Here is a 9,144-nt window from a genome sequence, read left to right as displayed (position 1 = left end):
CTTTGAGAATCGATCTACAACAACAAAGATGGAATCCATACCTATGAGAGTGCGAGGTAGTCCAAGAGCAAAGTCCATAGAGATATCTTCCTAAGATGCTTGAGAGATTGGTAAGGGCAAATAAAGGCCAGCATTAGTAGCATGCCCTTTTCCAGTTTGGCAGCGTCGACACCTCATCACATGTCGATGTATGTCTCGTTTCAAATGAGGCCAAAAGTACTTGGCTGAAACAAGTTGCACGGTCTTGTCACACCCAAAATGTCCGTCGCGATGAACTTCATCGATCACCCTTTGTCGAAGTGAACAATCAGGTACACATAAACGGTTCCTTTTGAAAAGAATCACACTCAGTGAAATTAGCAAGTTTCTTCTCATTTGCTTCGGGCAAGATTTTGGAGAAGTAAGGATCTTCATGATACAACTCTTGGAATAATTCGAATCCAAGAACTGTTGATCGCATTGTGTGGAGTAAGCTCTTCTTTCTACTAAGAGCATCGGCAACCTGATTTTGAACTCCAGCTTTATGTTTAATGATGAAAGTGAACTCCTGAACGTATTCAGCCCATTTTGCTCGCCTGGAGTTAAGCTTTTGTTGCTCTGAAATATACTTGAGAGCTTCATGATCAGTGTACAAAACAAACTCTCGATGAATAAGATATTGCCTCCAATGTTCGAGTGTGCGAAACAGTGCATAGAACTCCAGATCATAAGTGTTATAACAAAGTTTAGCACTATTCAATTTTTTCGCTAAAGAAGGCAATGGGTCGACCTCCTTGACTCAGAACTCCTCCAATACCAGTACCTGACGCATTGCAATGTACTTAAAAAACAAGATCAAAATTAGGCAATGCGAATACTGGGGCCGTGGTCAATTTTTCTTTGAGCTGCTCAAAACTTTTCTGAGCCATACACGTCCACTCAAAGACTCCTTTCTTCATGCAAGAAGTAAGTGGGGCCGCAATAGTGCTGAAGTGTGCAATAAATCGTCGATAGAAAGAAGCGAGGCCATGAAAGCTTCGTACCTCATGCACATTTGATGGAGTCGGCCATTCTCGAATCACCTTGATCTTGGCATCATCCACTGAAATGCCCTTTGCTGAAATATGAAATCCCAAGAAAAGGATTTGCAGTACCATGAAATAGCACTTCTCGAGGGCTACATACAAGTGCTCCTATCTTAATACGTGAAGTACTTCTTGAAGATGCTGCAGGTGCTCGTCAGTAGACTTGCTAAAAATAAGAATATCATTGAAATAGACCACAATGAATTTTCCCAAAAAGGGTTTCAGAATTTGGGTCATGAACTTCATGAATGTCGATGGTGCATTCAACAATCCGAATGGCATGACTAGCCACTCATACAGCCCATCTTTCGTTTTCAATGCTGTCTTCCATTCATCTCCGGGCTTCATTCTGATTTGATGATATCCACTTTTCAAATCTAGCTTCGAAAAGATGATTGCACCAGAGAGTTGATCCAAGAGGTCATTAAGGCGAGGAATAGGGAATCGATACTTGACAGTGATTTTGTTGATCGCCCTACTATCGACACACATCCTCCAAGTACCATTTTTGTTAGGTACCAAGAGAGCTGGAACGGCACATGGACTAAGGCTTTCTCGAATAAAACCCTTAGTCAAGAGTTCGACAACCTGTCAATGCAATTCTTCATGCTTCGTCGGACTCATCCGATAATAAGCCAAATTTGGTAGGGAAGCACCGGGCATTAAATCGATTTGGTGTTGAATGTCTCTCATAGGAGGGAGACCTGCAGGTAAGTCCATCGGGAAAACAACCTTGAATTCTTCCAAAAGTAGCCGAACTTCAAGAGGTGTGGAAGAAGCAATTTCACCTGCTTTCTGAAGTAAAACATATACAATACGAACCCCTTTTAAATCACCTTTCATATCCTTCATCGAAAGCAATGTAGGAGATGAAAACTTTTCGACAACGTGAGTTTTCAAAGGCTCCTTACTAGGTGCTAATATAATTTTTTTTTTGGTAAGGAGGTGCTAATATAATTTTCTTCCCTCCAAATTCAAAAAGAATACGTATTTCGATAACCATCATGAGTAGTCTGCCTATCGAATTGCCATGGTCACCCAAGAATAATATGACTAGCATCCATTGGTAGAACATCGCACCATATCTTGTCGAAATAAACAGAACCAATGGATAGATTAACAAGGCAGCGTTTGGAAACGATTATCTCGGTGCCTTTCGATAGCCACGACATCTTGTAAGGTGTGGGGTGCGCCTTTAACTCCAACTTTAGTTTGTTCGCTGCCATTTCAGAAATTATATTCTCACAGCATCCAGAGTCAATAATCAATTGACATACCTTCCTCTTAATCGTGCAAGCGGAATGAAAAATGTTGGTACACAGCCACCCATCTTCGGTCTCATCACGAGGAACTAGAAAGATTTTTTCTCACCATCAGAAACTCACCAGAATCAACATGCACTATTTGATCGTCATCTGCGGACTCTTCGACATCATTCACCTCTTCTTCGAGCGGATCCTCCACATGCTCATCAGAATCGTTATCCACTAAGAAGGCTTTGCCGGCTTGTCGATTCTTGTTCTTTTGGCAATTGCTAGCACGATGACCCAACTCACCACAAGTATAGCAATGAATATCGGACGTAGTTGGTTGCTTCAAAATGTTGGGCTGATTAGGAAACTTACTAGCGGTTTGCGTCGTAGCCTTAGCAACTTTGGTGGTGCCGGGGGTACTCCTAGCGGGTCGATTGGTCATAATAGAGGATTGTTGCCTCCTTGAGCGAGAACGCTCCACCTTGAGTGCTCGTTGGTGTGCATCTCCTAAGTCCCAAATGTCAAGGACTTACAGGGCATCTTGAATATGAAGTTGAAGGCCATTCAAGTACCTGCTCACAAGCATCTCCTCCGGATCTTGAATATTGTTGCGAATCACCAACTCATTGAATTCGTTGGTGTATTAGTCCATCGTTCGTGTACCTTGTCTCAGATTTTGGTACCGTTGATAGAGCTCTCTCTTGTATCCCTTAGGTAGGAAATACTTTCGGATCTTGTCTTCCATCTTCCTCCGCGAGGTAATTGGCGCTTTGCCAACGGATTGGCGAGTTTGCTTCTCACGCCTCCACCAAGCGATGGCTTTACCTTTGAATCGCATAGCGATGATCCCAACTCGACGATCCTCCGGAATATTTCGATACTCAAAACACTTCATTAACAAGTGTTAGCCAGTCAATAATTTCTTCAGGAGAATCATTATCTGAGAATTCCGAGATATCCTTTTTAACTTCTTTTTCCCACTCCGGTTCATGAATGTTTTGCTCGTGATGTCGAACATTCCTCCGATTGCGAAATGGTCGAACATTCTCCGAAGATGAAGAGTCACCATTGGAATCTTCGGTCCTGGAACGAGGTGGTGAATTGTTTCTTTCCGCCCTCAGACGCTCAACTTCCCGTGTCAACTCATCAATTTGTTGTTGCAAATTGTCAGCGAGCGTATGCACTTCATTTAGTGGGATGGTTCTACCTCCACGACATCTAGCTTGTCTTGGCGGCATGGTTCTCTCCTCCAAAGCTCTAATACCAAGATGATGCAGTCTCGGAATAGGCTACTCGAATGAAAGGATCGGGAGAGTAACGCCGATAGAAAATGGGCGGATTAAAATGGTCGAAACAGCGGATTGAACAGAGGATAGATAGAAACTTCGATGGTTGCTCTTCTAGGCCTCCAAGGAAGTTGATAGGGTTCGATTCTTCTAGATCAACGACTGCAACTCTTCAAGGGTGCAAATTTTGAAAACCTCCGACTCTTCAAAGACGGAGTGAAAACTCTTCTAGGTTTTCAGGGGTTGAACTCTTCAAGGTTCAGGATAATTGCTCAAGGAAAATTTTCATTTATCAAGTTGTCTGTCAAATACATAAAGTAGATGGTCTTTTATACCCAAAGAAAAACAAATGCAAAGACTCAAGCAAATGAAGAGACTAAAGAGCATTAAAGACCCTAGAAGGCATAAAACATTAAAGAACTTAGAAACTAGAAACTAGATACATGCCCAACGTCTTCTTGATCATTCCCAAAGTATCTTTTAGGCTTCCAATGTATAGGGAAAGACAAGGACTTTATTGTGGCATGGACTCGCGGATGAGACTCTTGGTCTTCGAATTGCATCCCTTCGATATCTCCAAGACTGGTTGAGCGACTTGTCGAGCTCGGATGCGGGCTGATCTCCTTGGTCGAGTGAGCTCGTCTTTGATGCAGGCGGCATTATCAATCTGGCCTACATCAGGGCTCTTCCATATTTACTTCCAGATGATTGCGGTTGTTGAGGAGGTGGAATATCTCAATGTTAGAATTATTGGCTAGGGAAGCAAGAGAAAGTGAGCCTTCAATCCTTACCAAAAAAAAGAAAAAGAAAGTGAGCCGTCAAAAGCATTTCCAGAAAACACGGTATATTCAAGTGACTTGAGATTATAGAGGAGACATGCAGGAATGGCCTCGCTGAAGTTGTTATATTGAACATCAAGCACAAGGAGTGAGGTCATATTGCATAAGCATGAAGGAAAAGGACCCCAAAATCCATTACCACTTATGTCCAACTCTTCAAGGTTCCTCAATACGCACAAACCTATCGTATTGAACACTGCAAATATGAGATACGTATCCCTACATTGCTGAACTCTTTCAAAACCTCATCATAAACAATTATTTTTAAACATATAATAAATGAGTGTTTCAGTATAGAATCTATACATACATAAACAATTATTCTTAAACATAAATTATCAACGTATGTACAATTTTATTAGAGAGTTATGCATAAGAATATACGAAAATATATTGTTTAGGAACTTATGACCAAAGTATACATAAGAATTAGACATGTAGAATAAGAGATTTGTTAGGATTAAATATTTGCTAAAGCGACCATAAAAAATTACTAGGTAAAACTCTTAAATGAGCTGCCCATAACTCAATCTCATGTGAGTTTTACCCAAATATAAAAACATTTTTTTAACAAAATATGCATTGTTCTATTAGATAATTATGCATAAGAATATACGAAAATATAATGCTTACAAACTTATTATGAGAGTATGCATAAGAATTACAGACATGGAATTAGAGATTTGCTAGGATGAAACATTTACTAAAATGATCATAAAAGGCAAATTATAGGGTGAAGCTTGCACGTGAGAGTGCCTCATGGCTCAATCTTGTTGGAGTTTTACCGACTTACAAGTGTATATGAATCCAACTACTACGTAAACATAGTACTTGTAGTTAATTTAACCAAATATTAAGAAAGTATGACATTTATTGGTTGCAATATGTGGTAAACCATAATCATTTTTTTCAAAAAGAAATGGTGCTTGTTATAGATATTTAGATATCTTCCTTTATTTTCCATATCTCTCGATATTGCATATATCTAGGAAATTCTCCATATCTCCATTTCATTGTGCAGATGTTACCTTAATAATCATCTAATAAAACCTATAAATAAACTCATGTACTCTTCATTATGATAGACAATAATATACATAATATACAAATATTACACATTTCTTTTCTGCTTCGTTCTTATCTGTGTCTTTAATGTTTCTATATCTCAGTATCCATGTACCAATTCGTTATAGTTTACTTTTGAGTTTTGAGAAAGGCCCTTCCGCTCCTGCCTAACCATATTGCCCTCACTCCAGGAGCTAGGAGCCATTTATGAAATAGTATCTTGTTATCATGTTTTGTATGCATTATAAAAAATGGAAAGATGGACCATACGATGGCTCCAAGGATCACGATACGTCAAATCAAGTAATATACATAGTATTTCAAACATGACAATCAAATGGATAATCTATCCCCCTAGCTAAAATTTACTAAACTTATGAAGAAAAACATTGCACTACTATTGATGAATCATATACACAGTAATGGTAATGATAATGTTGAAGAAACTGGATATGCAGGAAGAAATAAAAAAAATAACAGGGTAAAAGAATGAAATAGTTATACTACAAGAATTATTTCAAAAATTGTTCATTCTATGTGGCTATTTTAGAGGGAAAAAATCTATGTTTGATATATTTCTATCAATAGAATCAAACAAAATTTCACAACATATGAAAAATCAAAGGTTTATGAAACGCAATAATTCTACTAATAACACTTGCAATCCCTGAAGTTTGGCCATCAATCTGTAAACTTTAAATATTGCTTGATTATGATTTCTAATTAACTCTTGCATTTAATTTGGTTATGATTCTTTTACAAAATTTGGGCTCCTTCAGTATATAGTTATTTCGCATTATTTATATCTTTTTAGCAGTAAGTCGCAGTTTACTTATGTCTTCAATAGACATTTAACTTAGCCCTCGCTGGGGTTAAGTTATTTGAAGAAAAAGTGCAGCCAAAATATGATCTCCGAAGGATGTTGAATATAATGCAGTCATGCCTTTTATGCTCAAGACAATCTTACCTTATCTTATTCTAAAAAGGTGATAGGTTACCAATAATGATAAACGTAAGTGATCTTCAAAGAAGTAGCTTCCAATAATTTCGAAGCATTCAATCCACAATATCTGATGGCTAAGGCCTTAAGAGATGTTATCCTCATGATGTCTGCGAGGGCATCATTGACCAAATTGTTAAAAGAAAGCTCCAACACCTCCAGATTCACACCTATGATTGACAAAAGGTTCTCAATATCCGATGGTATGTATCAAGGCATGGTCTTCTATTTTACATGTACCTTCAAGCTGATTGGAAGACAAATTATGGGCCTTCGTTGAAGTTTGCTTGTACAATGAGGGGACTCGTTCTAGGTGATTGAAAGATAGATCTAGCTGTTTCAATTTCTTCAGGTGTAACGTTCCGTTTAAATCTGATTTTGGAAATATCCATGAATAATGATTAATTAATTATCTACATATATTAGGTGTCTAATTATCTTCAATTTTTGAAGAATACTATATGGTTATGATGAGGAGGATACATTTAGAAGCAAAAACCAGTTGGTCCAACATATCCAAGCATAAAAAAAAGTCCTCATCACATGACTTTGTAAACCAAGTCCATAATCAAATTACTTATAATCTTAACAATATTTATTCGACATGGTTCTAGCAGAGGTGAGAGAACATTCAATCATGTGCTCCCCCGTGACATTTGACTTTACCTCTATGATGGCAAAAAAGTCGGCATTTCGCAAATCATTGCTTACTAAGTTAATTGTATATTTGTTCTTCGGAATAATCCTCCTCCTGGAGATGAGTCTCCTAATTAATTTATGATATGTGCAATCAAATACTTTAAGAGCTGCATCATTTCTGCAATATTGTATGACATTCTTTATTATTCAAACACGGTGAGTAAACGATTATTTTGAACATATTTGGAAAAGGAAAAATGAAACAAATAACTGAGAGAGAGAGAGAGAGAGAGAGAGAGAGAGAGAGAGAGAGAGAGATTCACCTGAGAGAGAATTATGACTTAAATCCAACACTTGAAGTTCCTCTAGAGGAAGGAATAAAGAGGCGTGAATAACCCAAGGCCAAGGCGCTTCCCAATTGCGCACAACAAATTTCCCACGGTGTGTTCCATTCAAATATAGTTGAGTCACTCGTGAAGAGGTATCATCGTACACGATGCCTTCCCAGTCGCAACAGTCACCATCGCCGTCTCGTCAAGACGGAAGAGAAGATCCATTCGGGTGGTTGAAGGCGGCCTTAATCTTGAGAAGTGCATTCCTCTCTTCTTCCGAGCAACTCCTGCTTCCACTTCCCATCAATACCAACAACACCCAAGTCCACGAACACAGTAAAAGACTTATTTTATATGTGCAGAGTCTTTCCCTTTCGAGTGATTTTCTCGTTGGGCGAACTCAAGTCTTCTGGAGCCAATTTCACGGAGCACGTGACTTGACCCAGAACTTCTCCAAAAGAGAGAGACGAAAATAATAAGATGACTATTATAAATTGATAAAAAATGATTATTAGCAAATCGACCAAAAAAAAGTTACGAGTGATTTCACTAGAGTAATAAAGAAAAAAAATACGTTCCCGAGTATCATTCCTGAATAAAATGAGATAAATAACTAAGACTTGATGCTGATAAATTTTTAGTATAGGTGTTGTTTTATCAAGAAATATCACATAATCGGCTTTTGTTTCAACTCGTTGAAGAAAAATGAGAAAACTTCGTTCAATTTGATAACGTGATCAACACAATACTGATCAACACTCAAGATATTTTATATTTAACTTGAAGTATCAATGAATGCAAAATCGGTTAACTATCAATCCTTTAGAATAATATAAAAAAATATATATATAGTCTTAAACTCCTGGTTAGAATCTTTTTAGCCGCCACGCCACAACAGAAGCAGATCCATTCGGGTTGTGTAAGGCTGATTTAAACAACTTCCACTTCAGCTTCCACTTCCCTCCAACATCGACACCATCCAAAAGTCCACCTGCACATGCTTAGTACAATTGGACGACACTTAATTTTCTGCTGGGGAACATCTTCAAGTCAAAGATGCAACACGTCTCATCCTCCCACCCCGTCATTAATGCTTGTCATGACACAGAAATTTTCCAAGGGAAAGTATGCAAAGCATTTTTCTCGTTATGTTGAGAATTAAAGACATGAAAATGATAGAGGAGAAGGCAGACACCACAGTTAATTCAATCGCTGTGACATAAAACCAATCAAGGTTCATCGTGGAAATTGAATGTTCAATAATAACAGCGGATACAAGAGCGTATGTGGAAATCTATTTAGTTTATTGTGAGGTTCGCAGATCATTTGCGCTCAATGAATGTGATCCATTACATTATGTGGGTTCTATGTTGAATAACTTGATTTATTAGTTAGAAGGCATTGATTTTATTATGTTCTGGGTCCATGTGCAAAAGTTATTCTAAATCTTGTCCATAAATAAGAATAAGTGCGCTAGAAGTCTTAAACTTGTCGCAAAAGTACAATTGAATCCTTAAACTTTCAAAAAATTCAACCAAGTCTTAAAATTTGTTAAATCGGTGTAATCAAATCCCTCAGTAAACTCGTCGCAGTCGTAAAAGTGCAATCAACTCCTTAAACTTTCAAAAAATACAACAAATTCTTAAAATTTGTTAAATTGGTGTAA

At 38.0% G+C, this 9,144-nt stretch overlaps 1 pseudogene; it reads right to left on the bottom strand.

The window, feature by feature from the left end:
- Nucleotides 1–6,501: 6,501 nt before the first annotated feature.
- On the bottom strand, nt 6,502–8,566 carry LOC130134585 (receptor like protein 21-like; annotated as a pseudogene).
- Nucleotides 8,567–9,144: the final 578 nt, after the last annotated feature.

The sequence above is a fragment of the Syzygium oleosum genome, unplaced genomic scaffold (genome assembly GCF_021117445.2).
Source record: "Syzygium oleosum isolate NSW1041296 unplaced genomic scaffold, Sole_v2.1 Sole_v2.42, whole genome shotgun sequence".
NCBI lineage: Eukaryota > Viridiplantae > Streptophyta > Magnoliopsida > Myrtales > Myrtaceae > Syzygium > Syzygium oleosum.
This window is presented reverse-complemented; position numbering and strand designations above follow the sequence as displayed.